Source organism: Fukomys damarensis, unplaced genomic scaffold, assembly GCF_012274545.1.
Source record: "Fukomys damarensis isolate Sample0158 unplaced genomic scaffold, DMR_v1.0_HiC HiC_scaffold_10, whole genome shotgun sequence".
NCBI lineage: Eukaryota > Metazoa > Chordata > Mammalia > Rodentia > Bathyergidae > Fukomys > Fukomys damarensis.
The window spans coordinates 40,334,592-40,360,329 of NW_022900922.1; the positions used below are offsets into that span (position 1 = coordinate 40,334,592).

At 35.4% G+C, this 25,738-nt stretch overlaps 1 long non-coding RNA gene across 2 annotated transcripts in view; it reads left to right on the forward strand.

Moving 5' to 3' along the window:
- LOC104870620 overlaps positions 1-23,776 on the forward strand; it is a 56,904-nt gene extending 33,128 nt beyond the window's left edge. For both annotated transcript variants that reach the window (XR_004516477.1, XR_004516476.1), the window contains 2 exons: positions 21,108-21,205; positions 23,606-23,776. This is a non-coding gene — a long non-coding RNA (uncharacterized LOC104870620). The remainder of the gene's footprint in view (positions 1-21,107; positions 21,206-23,605) is intronic.
- The last annotated feature ends 1,962 nt before the right edge of the window (positions 23,777-25,738 follow it).

Sequence of the window (25,738 nt, forward strand, 5' to 3'; positions counted from 1 at the left end):
TGTGGAAACAGAACAGGGGTGTGAGTTACTATGACCTCGGTATGTAGGCTTCAGCTAGACTTGTTTAGTAAAACAAGTGAAAAGTGGGGTTAACACTTTACAGCCTGCGCTGCTTACAGACTGCTTTGAACATAATCAGTGCGGTTCTCCCCTGCACATGCCTCACACTCTTTTGTGATCTCTGTCTTTTTCCCACTAATGCTGCTGCTGGCAGATCTGCTTTCTTTTGGGCTTCCTATCAGCCTCGCATTTTGCTTCCTGTCTCCTATTTGCATACACTTTGCTAAGCACCTCTAAAAGCAGAGACACATTCATGCCAGAAAAACACCCTAGATTTGTAGCTTCTGCCTGATGTCTATCCATGTTTGGCCCACAAAGGTTTCATTTACCATGTGGTGATCCTCAGTGGCCTTAGGACTAAATGAACTATACAGCCTGAATTCTACACAAAGACATTCTTGTACAACTGGCAGGACTTTCATTCCTTCTCTGAAGTATTTCTGAGATCATTCTCATACTTACTGCTTTCTTTCTTCTCTTTTAGTCCTTCTATAAGGGCTTCTTGGTATTTATGCAAATATTAATTTCTCTGCATTGTTTTAATCCCAGTTTGATTCAGTCTCCGTGAGCTTCCCTAGAACATGTACTTGACATTTAGCATGGCCCCTTGGGCATTGTTTTCCAGCCAGCAAAGAGCTGCTTGACCAGCTCTCCAGTGTTCCTCAGTATTAAATTGCAACAATGAAGAGGTTTACAATCTACCCAGATTGGATTGTGACTTTAAAAGTTTCCATAGTCTCTCAGAGTGGCATCTGAAGGGCCCTTCAAAGATGGCCTTTTTATTCATTAAAGTTTTGGTACATTTTACATATATCATATGATGACATTCATCACTGGGGAATCGTACCTTTACATGTTATATCTTGGTTCTTATTTTTCCCCATTCCCCTGCCTTCCCTTCAACCCCTTCACCTCTCCCTGTTTAAAAGGTTGTTTCCTTTTTTCCTTTTTTCATATTTATTCCTTTCCCTTCTTTCCTTTCCCCTGCCCCTCTCACTTCCCCTTCTCCTTAGGACCTTTTCTTCCTATTTCACATTATCCAGTATGCATTTTGATCCCCAGTCACACTTTCAGTGTCTCACACCACAGAAACTATTTGGCAATTTGCACTTGTGTCCTATTCATTTTTTAAGGGTGTGTCATTAATATGCATCCAGTTAGCTATATAGTACTACTCAGCCATAAATAATGAGAAACTGGAAACATTTATAGCTGAAAGGTTTTCTTAATTGCTTAGAGCTTCCTCATTTTTGCACTGGGGTGCTGATTTTGGCCTTTTGTCCTTAGGTGGATTTTGGGCCTCCTTGTCAACTCATTTCACCTCTCTATGTGTTGGTTTTCACAATGGGAGTGGGTTAAATGGGAGCTTAAGGGAAAAGGATCTCTGCCTATTCTGGTGTCTATTGCAAAACTGGCTTTCTTTGTTCATTTTTCTACCATTTTTTTGTTGCTAAGCCAGTGCTGCTTGACACCACCTTTTGCACCAGCATTTTCCCGGTACCACAGACATTGTCCTCAGATTGTACCTCTGCTCTTCAAACCTTTCAAACATGCAAAGGCCAGATAAGTTTTTAAAAGGAGAGTATACAGTTTTTCTTTAATGCAGGAAAAAAGGAAAGGGATGTTTTCTTCTCTTGTCACAGCCCATATGCTCTTTACATCAGAGTCTTAGCTTACAAGGTTAGCTAATTTTTAAAAAAGGGGTGAGAAGGAAAAAAGTTGGTAGCAGCCAATGATTTATGTCCATACAAAAGTTGCATGTATTCATGAAAAAAGACAAGATGCTAGCTGGCCACATGGAAGCTATTGGCTATGTGGCAAGGTAATGTGGAGGTATTTTCAAGAAAAACATGAACTGAGAAAGTTGTTTACAAACTTGAGAAAATGGAATTGAGTTTCAAAGCATGTCACAAAACACACACACACACACACACACACACACACACACACACACATGCTTGGGCAATAAAGCACACCTGTGAAGTGAATACAAGTGACTAGAAAAAAGTCTATGTTTCCTTTATCTATTCCCCACACTAGAAAAGTAGCAAACAGATTCTTGAATACCTTGAGATTAGTTCTCTACATTCTTGGCCTAAGGGAGAGAGTGAGGGGAAAAAAATCCTTCATGACATTATAGAAAGAAACAAAAATTCAGCCCACATGGGCCTTATTATGGCCTCCTGGTATCTGAGTTTTATTCTCCTAGCTGGCTACACCAAAAATGTTATGGGATATTTACTTTACAAATGAATTACCAATTAAACATACCCAATATCCTTCTTGCCTTGAACAAATAATTGAATAAGGCAAATCAAAAACAGTGCCAAAAATTTATTTGAAAAGCAAAGGGTGAAGGGATAAGTGAAAAGTCAATTCTGGAGAGTGCAATTGGGCCAAAGAAGAGAAGAAAGGACAAAAGCAAAACAAAAATACACCATGTGTCTGGGAGGGACAGGGTTGGGCTACTATGTGGAATTATGATAACAGGTTCTTGTGCCATCTGTGTCCTTATATATCATCCCCTTTTTGTGGAAGACCTTGAAAAATTCCACATATAGGGTCCAGGGAATTAATTGACATGAACCTGGGATTTTCTAGTTGACAAGTCCCACTTATTTCCCCAGCCAGCTTTGCCACAATATATTTCTTATATCAATGTGGTAAATACAATGGCCTCTCCCAATTTCTGCAGCAGACTGGTAAGAACTGGAACCGTGTGGAGCTAACCTGCAGCCCCCACCCCAGCCCTCCAACCTTGGCAGCAGACTGGCAAGGTGCAGAACTGCATGGACCTATCCTGCAGGCCATACCCCAGACCCTTAACATGGGTAGCAGACTGGTGAGAGGTGGAGCTATTCAGGCACCTACAACCTCTCCACCACCACCACCTCCACATGTGCCTGGATTCACACCACAGAGACACAGGAGGTCATGAAGGCCATTGTCCTGAGTTCAAGCCTCAATTTTGATTTAATTAACAGTTAAAGGTGATATATTAATAACACCACAAATTGTCATTTTCTAAGATGGGCTTGATGCTATTGTGTTGCTCATTGTATTACTTGGGCTAAGATGTTGTGATTGATCTAATCAGTTATTATTCTTGGTAAAATGAAAAAGAGATTGCCTCAGAGTCATTAGAGACTCAAAATCTAAACACAAGCTATAACGGGAAGATCTAAGTATTAACTCAGGTATTAAGCCAAGGACAATAGAATTGAGCAGACATTCAAACAAGGCAGAAGCACAAACACATAGCTCACCAAAGGCAAATTTCAGGAAAAATGAGTTGGAAAAGTCTGACAATCAACCACCTGAATACACTGAACTGATAGCACAGGAAGTAACAAAACAGATGAATGAGGCTCTACAAAAATTCAAAACAAAAATAACTTCTAAGCAGAATGAATGACATAATTAGAGACTCTAGAACAGAAAGAGATTAAAAAACAATAAACAAAACCATGAGCTCAGGGCCATGATAGAAACTATGAATGCCCAGCATAGGAAAGAAATGAAAACAAAGAAACAGATTCAAACAGGTATGCAGAAGATTAAAAACTCTAGTGAAATTATACATAACAGACTGAATCAATCAGAAGACAGGATATCAGATATAGAAGACAAGATAGAAGTCAGTGACCATGAAAAGAAGGATCTCTTAAAAATAATAAGAGAAATATGAGAAATCTATCCAGCCACTCCTAGATGATACAAAGAAGAATAATATAAGACTGATAGGAGTACATGAAAAAGCATGAGAAAGTAAAAATGACATAACAAAACTGTTCACAGAATTAATGACAGAAAACTTCCCAAGTAAAGCAAAATAATTTGACATACAGATAAGTGAGGCTTATAGGACTCCAAATAGCCATGATCAATAAAAATCTATGCATAGACACATAATAATCAAAATCTAGAATCTCAACAGAAGAACAAAATACTACAACCAGTTAGAGAAAATAAACTAATCATATGCAAAGGAAAGCCCATTAGAATCACAACAGACTCTTCAACATAAACCCTCAAGTCAAGGAGAGCCTCGAGTGAGGTATTTCAAGCCCTAAAAGAAAATAACTTCCAACCTAGACTAATGTATCTTGCAAAACTATCTTTCAAAATTCATGGGGAATAAGATACTTCCATTACAAAGAGCATCTGAGAAACTTCACAAATGCAGAATCATCAGACCAAGCAATATCCTAGAAATAGACCATGATGGTTCCAATTACAGAGCATCTGAGAAACTTCACAAATGCAGAATCATCAGACCAAGCAATATCCTAGAAATAGACCATGATGGTTCCAACTCCATGAGCCCCAACAGAGCAAATCCAGCAGGCAAGGCAAGAAATTAAAGGGAGAGGGGGGAAATTACAAAGAACAAACAACAGGAAAATAATTTGATGATGATAAATCAATATATATAAGTTATAACCATCAATGTTAATGACCTTAATTCAACAATCCAAAGAAACAGACTGGAAAAATGGATTAAGAAGCCAAATCCGGCAATACGCTGTATACAAGAAACACACCTATTTGAAAAGGAAGCTCATAGACAGAAAGTAAAAGGATGGAAAACAGTTCTCAATGTGACAGGAACCTAGAAAAAAGTTAGGATAGCTATCTTTTTTAAGACAAAGTAAATGTCAAACCAAAACTAATTAAGAGAGTCAAAGAAGTTCACTACATCTTTGTAAGGGGAACAATCCAAGAGGAGGAGATGACAATCACAAACATATATGCACCAAATACTAATGTCCCCAACTATACAAAACAAATATAAGGGACATGAAAAACCAAGTAATCACTAATACAATTATAGCGGGGGAATTCGATATTCCACTGTCACAAATAGACAGATAATCTAGAAAAAAGATCAACAGTGATATGTAGAACTGAAACAAGCTTTTGAACAAATGGACTTAACAGATGTTTACAGTATTCCACTCCACACAATCAGAATACATTCTTTTTATCTGTGCCTGTGCAAAGATCATTCTCCAAAATAGACCACATACTAGCTCAGAGAACACTTTTAAGTAAAAACAAAGGAATTGAAGTTATCAGACCATAGTGCAATTAAACTGGAGATCAACAGCAAAATAAACCACAAGAATTTCACAAACACATGGAAATTGAATAATGCTCTCCTGAACAACCAATGGGTCACAGCAGAAATTAAATAAGAAATTAGAGGTTTTTGCAAATAAATATTAATGCCAGTACAACATACAGGAATCTAAGGGACACAATGAAAGCAGTTCTATGTGGAAAATTAATAGTGCTGAATGTGCACACTAGGAAAACAGAGTGAGCTACAATAAACAACCTATACTGAATCTTAAGCTTCTACAAAATGAAGAGCAAGACAAACCCTAAGCTTGTACAAAGGAGGAAATTATAAAGGTCAGAGCAGAAATCAATGTAATGGAGACTAAGAAAATGATACAAAAAAATTAATGAATTGAAGAGTTGATTGAGAGAAAAGTAAAATCAATAAACACTTAGCAAACCATATATACATGGAAATAAAAGGCTCAAATCCATGGTAAATCCTTTCAAATTTAAATACCCAACCTAAAAATGGGCATATGAAATGAATAAATATTTCTCAGACAAGGAAGTAAAAATAACAAATACACATATAAAAAAAGTTCAGCATCACTGGTAATTTGAGAGATGCAAATGAAAACAATGCTGAGATTCTACCTCACCCCAGGAACAATCACTGCTATCAATAAATCGACTAATAAATACTGGAAGGTCTATAAGGAAAGAGGAACGCTGCTCCACTGCTGGTGGGAGTATAGAGTAGTGTAACCACTGTGGAAATCATCACGGAGATACCTCAAAGAACTAGGATTCGAAGTTCCAATTGACTCATCTATTCCCCTGCTGGGTATCTTTCCCAAATAATTAAAAGAATCATATCATAGTGGTATATGTGCATGCATGTTCCTAAAAGCAAATATTGTAATAATTAAAACTTGGAAGCAGCCCAGTTGCCCATCAATGGGAGACTGTGTAAAGAAAGTGTTTTGTTTTATTTTTTAAATATAAAACAGAGTATGACTGAGCCATAAAAAATGAGAAAGAGACACAGCTAAATGGATGCACACTGAGGTGATACTCTTAAGTGAAATAAATAGGACACATATGTAAATACAAAATAGTTTCTCTAGTGTGAGAAACTGAAAGTGTAAATAAGGACTGAAAAGTATAATAGATAATATGAAATATGAAGAAAAGAGGCAAAGGAGAAGGGGATATGGGAGGGGTTGGGGAAAAGAAATAAGACAATGAAATTAATACAAGAAAATTTAAAAAATGGAAATAAACTCTTTATAGACAGAAAGGGATGCAGGGGTTGAAGGAAGGGCAAGGGAAAGGGGAAGAAATAAAAATCAACATGGAGTATGTAAAGTACACATTTCCAATGAGGAACATAATTATATTGTATACCTTAAATGTGCCAATAAAATTAATTTTATTTTACTTTTTTTCCTCATTGAGCTTATTGGTACATTTTAGTTAAAAAGTACAGTTACATCCATCATTGGGACCTTGTACCTTTGCATAACAGGTCTTGGTTCTCATTTTTCCACATACCTCTGCCCTCCCTTCACCCCCTCCTCCCCTCCCGATTTAAAAACATTTTATTTCCAATTTTCATTTTCTCATATTTTTTTCTTTTCCCTTATTATTTTTCTTTGCCCTTATTTCTTTCCCCTACCCTTCCCACTTTACCTGCACCATTAGCCCTTTTCTTCCTATTTCACATTGTCAATTATCTCATTAGAATCTTTTGTATTATTATAGTTTATTCACACCAGAGAAGCTATTCAGTATTTATACATGTGTGACTTATTTATTTCACTTAGGAGTATACCCAAACTTGCTTTATGTGTAAAATAAACTCTAGTTTATATATTTCTGAGTAGTTGTGGGGGAAACAATTTAACTTAGTTTAAGTACCTTTAATAACCCTGTAACATACTTTCAGATGAACTACAGATGTAAGAAATACCCAAGTGTGACGTTGCTGGTTGTGCATGATGTTCTTATATGTAAAGATATAGATTTTCCATTTCTCTATTTTTAAGAGTCATTTCTTTCAGGGATAGGAAACATGTCATTATACACAATCAACTATTCAATTTGAGAAATGAAGCCACATTTCCATGCATAATAGGTGAGCATATTTCTATTTATTTTTTCATTTAGCTTATTGGTACATTCTAGGTAGAAAGTACAGCTACATTCATTACCGGAATCTTGTACCTTTACATGACAGGTCTTGGTTCTCATTTTTTCCCCTTGTCCCCACCCTCCCTCCACCCTCCCCTCCCCTCCCCTCCTGGCTTCAAAAACTTTAATTCCATTTTTACATTTTCTCATATTTTTTTCCTTTTCCCTATTCCCCCTTCACTATCCTTCTCACTGTTCCTACACCTTTGGTATTTTCTTCCTATATGCTAATTGTCCCAATAGGATATTGAGTACTATTTTAGTTTTTCACACCAGAGAAACTATTCAGTATTTGTGTGTGTGCCTTATTTATTTCACTTAGAAGTATATCCTCAAAATGTACCCATTTAACTATGAATGAATCTACTTTCTCATTCTTTATGGAATAGGATATTGAGTACTATTTTAGTTTTTCACACCAGAGAAACTATTCAGTATTTGTGTGTGTGCCTTATTTATTTCACTTAGAAGTATATCCTCAAAATGTACCCATTTAACTATGAATGAATCTACTTTCTCATTCTTTATGGCTGAGTAGTATTCCATTTTATAGAAAAACCACATCTTCTTTATCCAATTTCCAATTGATGAGCAGATGGGCTGTTTCCAAGTTTTAGTTATTACAAACTGTGCTGCTATAAAGATGGGGGCGCACATATCACTGTGGTATGATACTTTCACTTCTTTTGGAAAGATACCCAACAGAGGGATAGCTGAGTCAAATGCAACCTCTAATCCCAGTTCTTTGAGGTATCTCCATATTGACTTCCATAGTGGTTGCACCAGTCTGCACTCCCACCAACAATGGAGAAGGGTTCCTTTCTCCCCGCAACCATGCCAACATTTGTTATTGTATGATTTCTTGATAGCAGCCATTCTTTGTGGGGTGAGATGAAATCTGAGTGTTGTTTTCATCTGCATCTCTCGAATGATCAGTGATGTGGAGAATTTTTTCATATATTTACTTGCTGCTTTTATTTCTTTGTCTGAGAAATGTCTGTTCATTTCTGATGCCCACTTTAGAATTGGGTCTCTATATTTGGGGTGGGCTGGTTGTTTTGAGTTCTTTATATATTTTAGGTAACAGTCCTTTTTCTGAGGAGCAGCTGGTAAAAAGTTTTTCCCACATTGTAGGTTGTCTCTTAGTTCTGTTGATGGTTTCTTTTGCAGTGCAGAAGCTTTTTAATAAGATGAAATCCCAGTTGTTGATTCTATCTGCTAGTTCCCGTGCTACTGAGGATTTGTTCATAAAGTCTTTTCCTATACCAATGTCTTCCAGAATTCTGTCTAACTTACATTCCAGCATGTTTAATGTTTCTGTTTTAATATTTAGATCTTTAATCCATTTGGATTTCAATTTAGTGCATGGTGAAAGATAAGGGTCTAATTTTAATCTGTGGCAGGTCCATCCAGTTTTTCCAACACCATTTATTAAAGAGGCTATCTTTCTTCCACTGAGGATGGTCAGCTCCTTTGTCAAAGATGAGGTAGATAAGTACATCTGGAGTTGTTTTTGTGTCTTCCAGTCTGTTCCACTTGTCCTCAGGCCTATTTCTTTGCCAGTACCATGCTGTTTTTATCACAGTGGCTTTGTAGTATAGTTCAAATTGGGAATTGTTATACCTGGTGCCATGTGTCTGTTGCCTAAAATGGCTTTTGCTATTCTAGGTCTCTTATGGTTCAAAATGAATTTTTGGATTTTTTTTTCTAGTTCTGTAAAATATAGTGTTGGAATTTCAATTGTCATTGCATTGAATGTATATAGCAGTTTTGGTAGTATGGCCATTTTCACTATGTTGATTCTTCCTACCCAGGAGCAGGGGATATCTTTCCATTTTTTTATATCCTCTTCAATTTCTTTTTTCAGAGTGCTGTAGTTTTCAGTGTAGAGATCTTTTGTTTCTTTTGTTAGATTGATTCCTAGATACTTCATTTTTTTGGATGCTATTGTAAAAGGAATTTTTTCCCTTATTTCTCTTTCACTTCATTTTTTTGGATGCTATTGTAAAAGGAATTTTTTCCTTATTTCTCTCTCCATGAGTCTGTTATTTGTGTATAAGAAGGCTATTGATTTTTGGGTATTCACCCATCTTATTAGAATACAGGTTCTCAAAGTATGTATTGAAAAATCTCCTGTATATCTGCAAGATCTATTGTTATTTCATCCTTTTCATTACTAATTGCATGGATTTGAGTCTTTTCTTCCCTTTATTTCATAATTTTGGCAAAGGGTTTTCAATATTATCTAATCTTTTGAGGATGAAACTCTTCAATTACTTGATTTTTTAATTGGTTCCTTTATCTCAATTGCAATAATTTCTCCTCTCATCTTGATAATTTTCTTCCTCATATGAGCTTTGGGATTCACTTGCTCTTCTTTTTGTAGAAGTGATAGCTCAACATTAAGTTGCATTTGAGCTTGCTCTGTTTTTATAATATGGAAATTTACTGCTGTAAGCTTCCCTCAAATGACCGCTTCTGGTATGTTATTTTACCATTATTATTTAACAGTAGAAACTGTCTAATTTATTCACTAATTTCACTTGTGTTTCATTGGTTGTTTGGGAGAGTGCTATTTAATTTTATGTTTACACAGTTTTTGTAGATTCTTTTGCCATTGATTTCCAATTTCATTGCACTTTGGCCTGATAACATATAGGGATTAATTGCAATTTCTTTGCTTTTACTGAAGGATATTCTATGCAATAATATGTGATCTATTTTGGAGATCCTGTGTGCAGCTGAGAAGAACGTGTGTTCTGATACAGTGAAACACTGTAGCCTTAAGATGTCTACTAAGACTGTTAAAAATTTGGGTTTAGTTCTTATATTTCTTTCTGATCTGTTCTTATTTGACCCTATTGTATCAATGAGATATTTATGTCCTCCTTTCTAACTGTGTTGTTTCTTATTTGATATTTCAGGTCCATTCATATTTTTATATAGTTGTATTGCTGTTTTTTCTGCATATGTATTTATGATAGTTATATCTTCTTCTTGGATTATTCCCTTAATGGTTTTGCAGTAACTATCTTTGTCTGTCTTTATCAGTTCTGGATTGAAATCCACTTTGTCTGCAAACAGAATAGCTGCCCCTGATTTTTTCTGTGTTCTTATCACATAGAGTATTGTTTACTATCTACTGACTCTCAGTCTATAAATTTGTATTTGCATTGAATGTTTCTTGTATGTCATATACTGTTTTTTGATTCATTTTTCCAGTCTGTTTCTTTTGATTGGTGAATTGAGACCAATTACATTGATGTTTATCACTGATATGTATGGACATATCCTTGTCATATTATTTCCCTCTTGCTAGTTCCCTTTTTTTCCCCTCTGCATGATTGCTTGCCTTGCCTTATTGATTCATTCTGTTGGGGTTCTTGGAGTTGCTGACTCTGCTATCTCCTTCTAAAATATCCTTCTGAACATTTTGGAGTTCTGGGTGAGTGATCCTAAATTTTGTCAAGTGCTCTTTTTCCTGGATATATCTTATTTCTTTATCAATTTTGAAAGTTTTGTGGGCTCCATCAATCTGAATTGGAAGTAATTTTAGGACTGAAGATGCTTGATTTTAAGCTCCTCTTGACTTAAGGTTTTGTGTTGAGAAGTTTGCTGTGATTCTGATGGGCTTCCATTTGTTCCTTTTCTCTAAAACCTTCTAATATTCTGTTCTTGTGTTGAACTTCTGGAATCTGGACTATTATATCCCATGGTGTAGACAGCTAATTGGTGTTCTATATGCCTAACTTGTCTGTATAGCAAATTCTTTATGCTTGAGAAGATTTCTGTCATTACTTCTGTGCACAGCTCATATTCTTTGTGCTATGTCTGGCTTTTTCATTGACTTTGATCAATCTTAGGTCATTTTTCTTTGCATCATTTAGCAGATGTTGAACTGAGTTTTTATGGTCCTTACCTATTTTTAAGAAATCTTTATTTTCATATTCACTAACCATAAACCAGTTTTCTAGATCTGATATTCTGTCCTTACATTGGTTCATTCTGCTTCATTATAATTTCAATAGAATTATTTAATCTCCTGGACTTCTATTTTAATCTGTTTTATGGACATTTCCTTCCTATGTTGGGCACTCATGGTTTCCATCATTTTTCTAAACACTTCTGTTTTTAAATATATCTACTCTAGATTCACTAGCCATTTCCTTCATTATGATCATTATCTCTTTAGTTATGTGAAAAATTGTTTCTAATTTGTTTCTTTCTCCAGAGACTCATTCATCTACTTTGTTACTTGCACTGCTATCATTTCAGAGAGTTCAGGTGGGTGGCTTTTCAAATGTTTTACCTTATTACCACTTGGGTTTGCTTTTTGCAAACTTGAAACCTGATGTTGCGTTTTGCTTCCATGTCTTCTCATTTTATAATTTGTTTTAGTTTAAATTTTGCATTGGTGTTTATAAATTGCTTATGGTAGCTAGCTTTATTGTTTCCTGTATGCATACACTTAGCTAATGATTACTTTTCAGGGATATATTCATCGTATAGCTGGTCTTTTAGTCTGTTGCAGGATCCTACATCTTGAACTTAATGGGAATGATAGTTGCTTAATATATGGCTCCTGATTCTTTGGCACTGGCTTATAATACTATTTATAACTGCCAGGCAATCTCAATCTTTGCGTACAAGAAAGAATAACTGATTAGAAGAACTATATCACTTTGCATAAATTAGTACAAGCAGTAATAATAATAGCATCAAGCATAGCCTAGAAAATAAAAATCTCTGGTAGCTATTAATTGGCCACCCTTAGTCATATAACAAGGTTCATAAAAAGGTAACAAAATCTAAAAGAAACCAGAAAATCCCATAGAGTAAATATCTCCTCAATATGGTGATTCACCCTCAGAAGATAAAATTTAAAAGGAGTTAGAGGAAAAAAATAGAGTAATAAAAGAAGAAAACGGGATTAAAAGCATGGATTCAGGATAAGGGAAGGTAACGTAAGGTTTTGAAACCTAGTGAAGAAGACAGGAGGAAAAGAAACAAGACAAGAGTAGAACATAACTACAACAAAAATATAAAAAATATTCTAACTCATAAAAACAAGAACAATCAAGAAAAAGAAAAGAATCAAAGAAAGGAAAAAGGAAATGTCCACTTCAAGGCATGTCTCTTCTGTCAGTGATAGTCACAGAGGACAGACAGAGCCCAGATCTTTGTTGATTGACTACAGCCACTGTGCAGTTATGGTGGGGTGTGGTTCATTCCAGCAAACCTGCACTTTCAGCTCCACAGAAGTTCAAGCTGCTTCTGCTTTCTGACTGAAGTTGGGACTCCAATTATTCTGCATGCCTCCTGTTGACTTGAACTCATATGTATCCCTGACACTGGATGTCTCCCCCACTGTGCCTTTTCGTGACACTGGGAGCCACTAGGTGGAGCCAATTTGCTGCCACTCTGAATTCAGAGTTCTGTTCTCAACTTTCCAAAATAGTGACTGGCAAATTGTCCTCTCCTGAGTATGCCCAAGCTGGAATCTCTCACCAGTCACTGAAGTCTGCAGCATCAACTTCTCTGTTAATTTAGTTAACTTATCTGTGATGGCCTTCGGAGTAGCAGTCACAGTGCCTTTGTAGGTTTGAGCCACTCTTCCCACTCTGTAAACCAGGACTCAAGGAGAAATTGCCATTTGCCACCTCCTTCTTTTGTATTAAAGTACCTTTCTTCAACTCCCTGTTGGCTTCAATTCTCAATTCAGATCCTTGCTGCATTTCAGGACCTACTTTGATCGGTCTTCTCCTCCCCATTTTGTTATATTTATGTCTGAATTCCAAATCATGGAGAGGCTATTTTGCTGCTGCTTATCATTCCACCATCTTCCTAGAAGTTTCTCTCACCCTTTATTGGGATAAAACTCAAGCCACTCTCCCAGGACAGAAAAGATGTGTTCTTGTGATGCTTGACTCACCATCTCTTTTGTTTTAAGCCATCTTTCAGTACCCAACTGAAATGCTCCTAATAACCTCCTTATGACATTTGGCAGCCTACATTTTATCCTCCATGTGATATTCTATACTTTTATTACAGTAATATCATGAGCTAAAAACAGCATTCAATTCTTTAAAAATGTTAAACGAATTCTGTAATTACATACCTAGTTTTATTTATTTTTGCCATTTGGCTAGAAAGTTCAAAACATTCATTATGCAGTTTATTAAATTATGTTGGCTGACCCCTTGTATAGATTCTGAAATGAAGCAAAAAATATTTGATATTCTTTTGTTTAAAAGACATATTCAAGATTATGAGAAATGATTTAGGGGGGTTCAAAGGTGAAATTTGTCACAAATTGCCACCCCCGACAGTAGAATATGAAGAATGTTCCATTGTTTGAATAAAAAAAAAATTAGAGGATTGACAACAAAGGTAATTTTCTGAATAATTTCAGATATAAATATAAGAGCAAAAGAATACAATGACTATTGCAGAAAATGTTGTCTAAGTTGAACACAATGGACTCTTCCCCCAGTGCCTTGTCTTACCATGTAGTGATGACTCCATTCCCCTTGAGGGTTGGGGCCATTCTATTTTGTTGATATGATTGTGATTGTAATATGATGGGAAGGATTATGGTTAAATTGCATGGCCAGGTCATAAAAGATAGTAGAATTTCTGCCCAATTATTTTATTTAGTCATCATTGGACCTTTCCTTCTACTCCATGAGGCAGCCAATAATACTGGTCATGACAGCTGACAGCCACCATCAAGTAACTACCAGATAACTCTGGGGGGAAACTTGCATAGTTTTTAGCTCTAAATCCTGACATGCCACTGTCTACAGGAAGAACCATGAACAGGAACCATGAGAAAGGATAACACATTGATCACTGATATTTAAATTACTAAATTGTGATGTGGTTTAGTTTTGGGTTGATTTCATTTGTTTTCAGCAATTGAGAATTAAAACAATTCTATGGTATGTTTTCATTGAAATATAAAAATATTCTGAACACATTCATTATATTATTACATAATTCTTGAGCAGAAGGTCTGATGTTGCAAGTGGATTCTTGGCTTACCTGCTTTCTTGATTTTTCTAAAAGATTAGGAAGTTGTTTATCATAGTTGGATTTTAGAGCTTCATGGACTAAATGGTAATAAGGAAGAATGAGGAGTTTTCACAAAACATGATATATCATAGTCAATGTAGTTGGGAATAAATTGTTTTGCCACAAACTCATATGCACAGCTACTTGAGCCAGAAATGGACAATTCAAATATTTCTTTGCTCTGCAATAATTTATCTATAAATCTACATAACTCTTCAAGAGTGATCTACATTTCTTTTAAAAGTTAAGTATGCTTTTTCTATAAAAATTATAAAGATTATTTTCACATAACAATCTCTAAAAGATAAGGCTTAATATAGAACCATATAATTTGAGCTTGTAAAGAAATTAATCAGTTTGGATGTCAGCTTTTTAACCTCTGATAAAATATATTGTAATGGAGAATATGCATAATAAATTATTTTGTTACATTATAAAATATTAGGCTGTATATTTGGATTTTGGAGCAAAGTTCTGCGATCATCTGCTGACAATGACTCTCCTTGAGAAGCAGCTTCTTGATTGTTACTGGTTCTCAGTGGAAATAACACTATATAACGGAAAACTATATTTCTATGCAAACTAAACTGTTCTTCATGACCTGAGTGTTATCTGATGTGTAAACTGCTCCATCATTAATTTGAAATTGTAGATATATGCCTGGGTATAAGCAGTTCCAGACCTTACATGTAGGATTCATGAAGAAGAGGCCTTAGTTTCATGGTTCTTACTCTAGTTACACTGTTTTCTATCCTCTCATGTGCACTTATGATCTCATAAGCTGTACCTGTGATCTGTTGGCAGGAGGAGAGAGAACTAGGTACAGGTATACAAAGAGTTCTACACAATAAGGGGGCCCATTTCAGGCTGCACCACTTTTCAGGACACAAGTGAAGGACATTGTTAAAGGCAAATATTCACCATGAGTAGAACCTTGGGTAGTGCACCTCCCATACATGTGGCTTGGGAGAAAAAATGATTAGTTGTATAACTGCATAGATGTGTGACTATATAGCAGATCATTGCTTGCATCCAGTGGTCTGGTTAGAGAGTCAGAAATTTGAATGAACATGAAAAACTGTAGACAGACATTTGACAAAGAATTATGTGGATAAACATGGATAAACATCTTGTTAGAGTTGGAGGTTGTCACACTTAAATAATCACGATGATTCCTCAGGAGTAGGGAAAACATAAAAAATATTGTTTTGTGTTTAGCTGTTGAACACCACTTTCAGACAACCCTATGATTGCCCCAGTGGGCTCCTGAACAAAGTGCTCATGGTGACAGAGATGAAGATTATGAATGGGCTCAGAAACACTGCCTTGCACTTCCCAGTGCTACAGCCACTGCTGAGTGTCAAACCTGAGAGGAGCAAAGTCCAACAGTGAGCACGAGCATCACACCATTTGCCATGGTGAAAAGCCTGAAACCTGATGAAAAGTTGCTTCTATATTTGACTTTTTTTATCATGGATGTGGTTACTCTCTGTGCTTACTAGAGAAGACATTTAGTTCAGGTATGGATTTTCCTTCCATGAACATAGTCTCTGTACCATAACTAACATATATTGGCCTATAGAATGCTTCATCTGACTTCAAATTTTTCCACACAGCATTGCTTCTTACTGAGGAATGCTATTCAGGGCTGAGGAAGAAAGGCAATGGGATCATCATGCTCATGGAATTCACTGGTCTTGACACATCCCCTCCCATCCCCTTCCAGATGCAGGTGGATTGATACAATGATGAAAGAGTCTTCAAGATGCAATCAGTGTTCCTAAACAATAATAACTTACAAGGCTGGGCAAAGTTACACACAGTTGTGTATAAGCTCTTAATCAGTATCCAATATCTGGAACTACTTCTCTCATGGCTAAGATTCATGGGCCCAGGAATCAATCAGTGAAAATGGAAGTGGTGCTTTTGACCACTGTTACCACTGAAGGACCCATTAGTGATACATTTGGTTTCTGTTTCTGTGACCTTATACTCTACTAAAATAGAAATGTGTTTTACAAATGGAAAAATTTCTACATAGAGAAACAATGAATTCATTGAAATGCAATATGAGAATTTCTGGTCATTCTGGGCTCCTCAGGCATCTCAGTCACAAGGCTGCATAGGAATTTATAGTGCTAATGGTGGTGCTTGATCCAGGCTATTGAGGAGAATTTAGACTAGTGCACCTCATAGGAGGAAATGTTGAGTGTGTTGCAAACTCAGGGGGACCCTCTGGATGTCTGCGGTTATCATAGCCTGTTATTGAGGTTAACAGGAAGCTACAACAACCAGTCCAGGCAGCATGAGAACTTGCCCAGATGCTTAGGGAAAAAAGTTTATAATTATTCTTACATGTTAGCAAACAAAAAGAACAAAATATAACATTAGTCATGACATGTCTACTTGCCCACATTAAGCAATATCTGGCAGATGAGTAAAGCCTACATTTGAATCTGCATGTCACATATTTCAGATATGATTGGTATATAGCCCACCCACCTGACCTGGGAGGACTTACGGTGACTGTGGATGTCATATGCCAATGGGATTGTAAGTCAGTTAGAATAAAAGGGGATGAAAGAACATATGTGTAGTTGTGCACTCAAGATCCTCTTTCTTCAGCTACCCTACTCAGCCTTGTACCAACGACTCCCCAGGTAGGTTGCAGGCTTTTGATAATGGACTAGTTTTGCTTTTTAATCCCTCTTGTTTTCTGAATTATAAATTCTGTGCAGAACACTACTGGATTTTATGGGTCTCCATCACATAGATAACCTCTTTAGATTCTCCTGGCTCTGAACTTGTAAGCTGATGGGAAATATCTCCTTGCATGAATATATGAATATATGAATTTGTATATACACATACACATACATATATAATGGGAAATTAATATGTGTTCTCTTGATTCTGCTTTTATAAAGAACCCAATCAATGCAATTGTAAAATAATTTTTCTAGACTATGTTCATTGATTTCCTGAAAAAAATTAGTGTGATCATACTTACTTCCAACTGTGGCTATATTTGCATTTTTATTCGCTTTTTTAAAGCTTGAATTTTATTAAGATTATTACAGTGAACATGAGCCAAATCCTGTGATCTTCAGAAGTCTGCTTTATTACCTTCAAACTTTTCATTTCCTCTGTTAAACAGACCATTATTTTTTATTTTAATTGTTTCTGTATGTAGATAATTTCAAAAAGAAATGAACTCTCATTTAAATGTCCACTTTCTTCTTCTATAATAACATAAAAAATGTCTTTACTAAACTTTTCTCATGGTATATAACACCTAACTGTAAAAGTATACATTTCACTAATAAGGCATTATATTTAGTGAGTAAATAAGGAAAAAAAAACATAAATTTTTATGTCACAGCGAAAGTATTTTAGAAAGATTCTAGGAGGGAAATGTATTGGAAGGTAAAATGTATGCAAGTTTGAATTTGTGGCAGCAATTTTTGTGTCAAACGTCCTACTTCTCAATCTGAATTCACTCAATATACAAAAACAGTTAGCAGTGGAGGAAGGCAGGGTCAGGAGTGTGTCCATCCAAGTATAGCTTATGAACTGTCAAGATATCGACTTGCTTCCCAGGGGAGATCAGGACAAATGGCACCCTGACATGCTAAGGGCTCTGATCCTGTAGACTTGCCCAACACTGCCACTGTATTTACCGAAATTGGAGATTTCTGTACTCCTACCAAAATCACAAATGAATGTGAGCATTTGAGAAGGAAATTTTGCCTTAATATGCATTGAATTAATGTAAAGTAATTAATCCTTTCTCTAATGTGCCCCTTATATTTTATGAAAGATTATATTGAAAACACATATATTTATACTTCCTATAGAAGACCTTCAATATTCAATATTTGGAATTTTTAAAATCCATAAGCAATATAATTTTAATTATCTGAAAATTTCACTTCATTAATAACTCACTACCCAATTAAGTTAAAGTATCCTTGCACGTATTCTGAATTTTTTGTTTTAATTTCTTTTGTAGCTTCCTCCACTCTATTTTAGTGCAGATAAATTTCAAACTATTTGATTCTGTTTATGTATGTGTACTGTCATAAATTACAGAGAAAAATGAAAACACTTCCCAAGATAGTAATAAGCAACAAAATGAAAATAAATTAAATCTATGCTTGTTCCCTAACTGGGAATGAAAATCAATTCAGTGTCACTTAATGTTAAAAATTACAGCCTTTGGGGGCCAGGGATTTAGCTCAGCGGTTCGGTGGCCTGCCTTTCCAGTGCAAGGACCTGAGTTTAATCCCCTGTACCAAAAACAAAAAACAACTAAAAAACAAAAACAAAAATTACAGCCTTTTAATAAAAATGACAAATTTGCTTAACATTTGTATGTACTAAGAGTAGCAAGAGAACTCTAAAATCATTCTTCCAGTTCACCAGCTATGTAACAGAAACCAGTCATCAGCTCTCAGTTTATTCACAAGCACTCATTTTAAAAATGGTAAACAAATGGAGTTTTTAAATTCTTAGTGAGTTTCTATATTGTAAATATAAAATTTAATGAAATAGATTGATGAATAGAAAGGGCACATGCAATTATTAAGCTAAAAATGGTGATCTAAGTTATAGAACACATGACATTTATGACTTGCAACATAAAGTATGTATTTGTATTGTTAAGATATTGCATACCCCACTCACAGGAAATATGTACGGCATAGAAACAAGGAAGCACACAACAAATTTCACTGAGGAACTCACCTCCTTCAAGTTCAATAAATCAGTTGTCCTCCAGTGAACACACACAGCTCAGGTCTTCATAGATCTCTTATCCTGCCTTTCTACAGAAATTGCAACACCTTTACATTTTAAGATTAGTTGCCAATGTTAGAGTTTATGGCAGATTTTCTTATTCTAAATTTTATCAGAGGAGAGATGAATACCAGCAATAATTAATTTTTCTCCACCCAGATTTACATTCTTTATAATTCAGAGTTTCATTGTCCCACAAACAAAGCAGATATGTAGCAAAAGTGTTTTGAATGCTGATCAAGGTTCTGGATTTACAGAGCCTCTGAATCACTACACTTAATATGTATCATTTAAAATCTAGCTGAAATTAAAATAAAGCAATTAGAATATTGGTGTTCATAGATGTGAGTTTGCTTAAGATTTTTTTCAGATTATTGCTAAAGCTCACATATTGTGCTAAAAACTATGTAAAAGTGAAAGGTCATAGGAAGTGATTATTTTTACTTCATTGATCTATTCAGAGTGAAATTAAAAGTCACAAGTTGCTTTAGAGCACAGAGAATAGATAAAATCATAAACAACTGAATCATATTAATATCATCATATCATTTAAGTATTTCTAAGTGATGTATAGAAGCTTTCAGTCCAAAAAAGATGTTTTTTTTTTCACCTCACACCAGAATAATATTGGTCAGAGATTGATTATAAAGTTATTCCAGTGTATCCATCTCTGTCCTTGAGAATGGAGCAAGTAATTAGCTACAGTTTTGATTTCTCATACTGTGTAATAGGTATATGTGACTATATATGTTTATGTGTGCATGTTTGGGTTGAGAAATTAGTACAGTCCATCCTAAGAACAAATTTTCTAAGGTTGATGTTGTGTTTGCACACCTTACACATGGTGCTGAGTGTGAAATGATTTACTGCCGTCTTCTTCAAGTCCATCCTAATTTCCTTTGATGCAATGATCTTTCTTGTGTAATTTGACCAGAGAATAACTACTTGTGTACATTAAAATATAATTATCCAAGCCTCTTTCTTAATCTGTAACCTGGCTATAATAGTACACAATTTTATATATATGTTAAAGATCAAAGTAAGAAAAATTGAACATACACATTATTTAACAAGGTAAAACACAGATATTTTATTTTATTTTTTAAAGTTTGTTGGTACATTTTAGATAGACAATAGTTATATTCATCATTGAGTTAGGGCTTCTGCTCCTGCTGGTGGCTGGGAGGCCCGGGTGGGGGAGCGACCACCACAGTGACCTAGGCAGCTCCTGTCCGCTGGTAGCTGGAAGGCCCAGATATTTTATTTTAAAGAGGACCAGATAGAATATATAATGAAATACAAAAGACAGACCTCCAAGCAATTTACACCACAAAGTGTAAAATTCTACTTAGTATCTTTATTTTATATTTTGTACTACTTAGTTCATATACTTTGAAACATTATTCACTTATCATTTTAAAATGAGAAATTTTATAATTGATAACACAAGTGACTATTTCTGGAGTGAAATACATTGCTCTCTATTTAAGAAACTCCAGTGAAAACCAGTAAACTGTAAAGTACATGACTTCATAATTTTACAGATTCTCCAACCCACACTGGTCTCCAAAACTCGCTGTAATAATTTCTGTCATTTCTTCAATCAAATCCCTTTGTAGCCGGTAAAGGTTCATAAAAATGAATAACAAATAAAGTAAGATTTATGGTATGAAGTTGTAGGAGTAAATGATGCTGAAAATAGAAACTGGAACAGGAAGGAGAATGTCTGATTAAATGTGCTTTTTAGATAGGAAGGGGTGGAGGGGGTGAAGGGAGGGCAGAGGAATGGGGAAAAATGAGAACCAAGATGGATTATGAAAAGGTACAGAATTTCAGTGATGATTGTTATTATATGGTATACTTAAAATGTACTGATAAAATCAATTTTTAAAAATGTATTAATGAATTTGTCAAAGGTTTAGAAGCCAACATCTGACCTTGCACGTGGGACGGCCAGTCCTCTGGTGAAGTGAGCTTCCTGTCATGTTCACCACCATGGACATCAAGGGGAGAGGTACGTGCAGCAACTCAGGGAGTTGTTGGTTTCATCCACACTCCTTTACTGGTTAATATGTGGTTATTGTTAATACAGAGTTTTCAAGTTTATATTCAACATGACATGAGCCAATAGGTCCTTTTTGTCATAACCCCAAACGTCAAAGTTAACGTTTTCTGCTACACTGCTCTGTTACCTGATTTGGCCAACTTGATTAAACATCGTAATTATAATTCTGAAGTCATAATGTGGAAAATAACAGCAGATGTACATCTTATACTATGTTCTTAGTTTCTTTCAATCCAAATTAATCTTTGAAAGATAAGCACACTATAGTTAATCACCTTTTCTCCTTATAGACTTTTGGATAAAATATAAATTATAACTACTGTAAATTTTGCATGGTATAAACAGCAAAAATATTTGTATTTTTATGTCCTAGACATCAATCCAATGATGTTTAGATAAATGTGGTTACAGTTAAAATACAATTACTGAGTTTTGCATGTCCAAGAGTGCCAATCTCAATTTGTCAGTCTACAAAGCACATTGCATTTCCACATGTACGGAAAATATCTATTTAACAGTATTGTATTAATGTAATTTATGTGAAGTAATTTTATAGATTCATAAGTAATTTGGCAAAGTGAAATCATATGAAATAATTCATATTACATTACTTAAATTTTATAACTAAAGTATTATTTAGTTACATTCTGTGATAAATAATTTCAGGTATGATTAGCTATGATAGGTATGTTTTATTTATTTTCCATATATATTTTTAATAGTTACCTAGTTTTACCCTGAAGATTTTCAACTACTTTTATTAAAGTTTCTGGGAAAAACGGTTTTCTGATTATTACATTTTTATATCAAAAATTCTTCTGGAGGTGTCACTGAAGGTAAAAGGTGATTTTAATGTGAAATCTTGAAGCTGTTTCTTTGCAATCAAGAGTGAAAATTATTGCTAAGGTAGGGGCTTGTATCTCTCCATCTACTGAAAGATCAAATCAGTGAATCCACCTGTAATCACCGACAAAGGCTTTAAAGATGGAGTTTTATAATGCCAAGGACATGGATATTTTATAGCTTCTGAGAGCAGCTTTTATCCTTCTACAAAATGCAAAGTGTTATTCTTCACTAGAGTGACAGTGACCTACGCAAACTCTGTTCCCCTTATCACGATGTGGTCCCTGCTGCACAGATGCAGACTGAGAGCCCACAGTTGAGCAGGATGTGAGGAAGTGAAGAGCAAAGACCACAGCAAGGTGATCCATATCCCTTACATACACACATACAAGAATACCACCCTGAAAAAATCATTTAACTTCTCTAATTCTTTCATTTCAATGAGTTTGATAATTATTATGAAAGTTGTATCTGCCTGCCAGGGTTATCATAAAGTCCATATTTAGCAAAATATCTAAAGGATTTGGCAAACCATGAGGCAGATGCATGGAATTATTATAGTGAGTTAGATCCAGCCCATGCCATCAGTTTTCCTGGAAGGATTCTCCACATAGCCAATGTCAGCAACCAAGCAGTTCTGTATTTATGCTTATTAAGCACTAAGAGAAAACATACAGGTAAAATGTAGTATTCTCAATTAAGTGTTTAAGATGCTCATATCCGTGAATGAATTACAAAATGAAAAATTCCTAGAAATTCTGACTGCTGATAGGTTGCGGAATTTCACAGATATTAAACTATTTTAAAATACTGCTTTAAAAGTCTTGAGTCAATGTGAATTTTTTTCATTGAGTTTATTGGTACTTTTTAAGTATACAGTACACCTGCATTAATCATTGGGATCTTGTAGCTTTGCATTACAGATGTAGGTTCTCATTTTTCCCCCATTTCCCTGCCCTCCCTTCACCCCTCCCCCTTCCTCAAAGACTTTGCTTCCATTTTTTCCTCTTCTCATATTTTTTCTTTTCCTTTATTTCCTTCCCTACCCTTCACACTTTCCCTACACCTTTAGCCATTTTCTTCCTGTTTCACATTATCAGTTATACAATTTGGATCTTATTTACACTTTTAGTTTTTCACACCAGAGAAACTATTTGGTATTTACATGTCTTAATTATTTTACATAAGAGTATGGCCTCAGTATGTATCCATTTTCCTACGAATGACTTTAGTCAGTGTCAATTTAATTTCCAGGTGTTTGTGAATTACAGAGGCATTTCTGGGAGTAAAATGAAAATGCAGGAAGTCACCCACTTCTCAGACTGTGAAAATATACCTCATCCACAGGGACACAGTAGAAGCTGTTGATTCTTCCTTATCTGAGCTCTTACAGCACCAAATCATGCCTTGGAGGCAGCAGAGATAGACAAGGCTTCCCCAGGCAGGCAGGCTTGTGATGACCTCACCAAGTAGATCATGCCTGATGTTGTGGTTTTGTTTAAGCAGAGCCCATCATCCTGCTGCTGGTGTCAACCCTGGTCCTGTGCCAGAATGTGGCCTCCCATCCCACCTGTCTCTCAGGGCCCAGATGCTACATGACCGTCCAGGAAATTAATAATAAGGCAATCTATACTACAATACAGATGCAATTCAACTCTTTAGAAGTGTTCCTGGAATTTGTAAGTTTCTCACTTTTTGTCTCTTTCCAAAGGGAGGAATTTTTTTTTTTTTTTTTTTTTTTTTTTTTATTTTTTTTGTGGTACCGGGGATTGAACTCTGGTCCTTGCGCTTGCAAGGCAGGCCACCAAACCACTGAGCTAAATCCCCAGCCCCCAAAGGGAGGAACTCTACCAATAACTGGACTGCACTACAATATAATCATGAAGAACTCATTAGTCAAAAGTCAAATAATATACCTTAATATGTTGAAAAAGATATCAGGTAAAATTCTTGGATCAAGAAAAAGTATTATGGAATCTCATCTTGTCAAACAAATAATTTAAAAATTCCCTTAGTGTTCTTAAACTATTAACAACTTAAGAGCAAGATATAGATCGCTATTTAATTGGCCCAAGGAAGAGACAGCTTTCTTGCTCTCATCTGCAGGGGTAAGTCTATTCTTCATAGGACACATTTCTCGGAAGTGAGAATGGCCTTGAAGTGGTTTGGGCAGATTGGTAAGAGTTGACTAACTGAACTCATGTCAGAGGATAAAATTTCCAAATAATAGGCTTTAGAAACTTCCTAATGCTAGAATTCCTTGTTTATGTATTTAAAGGGTAGGAGTTTATAATTAGAAGAGATAGGCTAGTTTAGAAGAGAACAAAAATTTAGTCTCCCTTTGCCATTTTGCACACTGTCTCTTCTTTTTTCTATGCCAGATGACAGGTAAAGACTGTGAACAGCCAAAGACCCCCGTGGAAAGCAGTGCTCAGGATCTGGCACACTCTGCTCAGGCAGTTCTTTTGTTCACCCCTCTTTTTATTTGTCATGTTCAATGGGCCATCCGTTATCTTCCAAATCATCCCAGTAATATCTTTATAATTTCACAATTTTAGCTTAATACCAGTCACTGTATTTCTTTTTACTATTAACCTTAATCCATTTCTTGGCATTTCCTAAAATGTTTTGCTCGATTTCTTTACTTAGCGATTTTATTTATTTATTCTTTTGAAAAATCAAGTCTTTATTGATTTTTATGTCATTTTCTGAGTCTCCATTGCATTAATTTCTGCTCTGATCTTCATAATTTCCTACCTTGTATGAGCTTTGGGTTTATATTGCTCCTCTTTTTCTAGGAGCCTAGCAGTCATCATTAGGTTGCCTATTTGAGCTTGCTTTGTTTTCCTACTGTGAGCATTCATGGCTATGAATTTTCCATGTAGAACTCCATTCATTGTGCCCCATATATTCCTGTAAGTTGCATTCCATTATCATTTATTTGTAAAAACTGACAATTTATTCTTTCATTTACTCAGTGACCCATTGCTTGCTCAGTAGAGTCCCATTGCATTTATTTAAACCTGTTCTATGAGCTAATATGTGGTCTATTTTGGAGAATGATCCATGTGCAGCCGAAAAGAGTGTACATTCTGGTTTTGTGGGGTGGACCACTACATAGATATCTATTAAGTCCACATGTTCATTTATCTTGTCAAAATAAAAAATGCATTTTGAATTTATGGTGAAATTGGCAATATCTATGTGTATGGATTAAGAGGTAATTGAACGAAAATTATTACTAATATTTACATAAAGAAAGAACATCACTTTGTGCCAATAGAAAGAAAAAGATTAAAGAATTAGACATAGACATATGTGCAGAATGGTTTTCTGCTCAGTCCCTAGAGAAAATCATGCACTGAGTACTTACAGGTTTGTAGATTTTACTGTTATTTTGTTTGCATTTCAAATCATAACTTGTAGGAAGGTTGAGAAAACAGGAGAATAATAACAAAGAGGAGACACAGAGAGGTCAGAAATTGAGTTAAAAAAAAGATTAAAGTTAGACATAGACATATGTGCAGAATGGTTTTCTGCTCAGTCCCTAGAGAAAATCATGCACTGAGTACTTACAGGTTTGTAGATTTTACTGTTATTTTGTTTGCATTTCAAATCATAACTTGTAGGAAGGTGTTG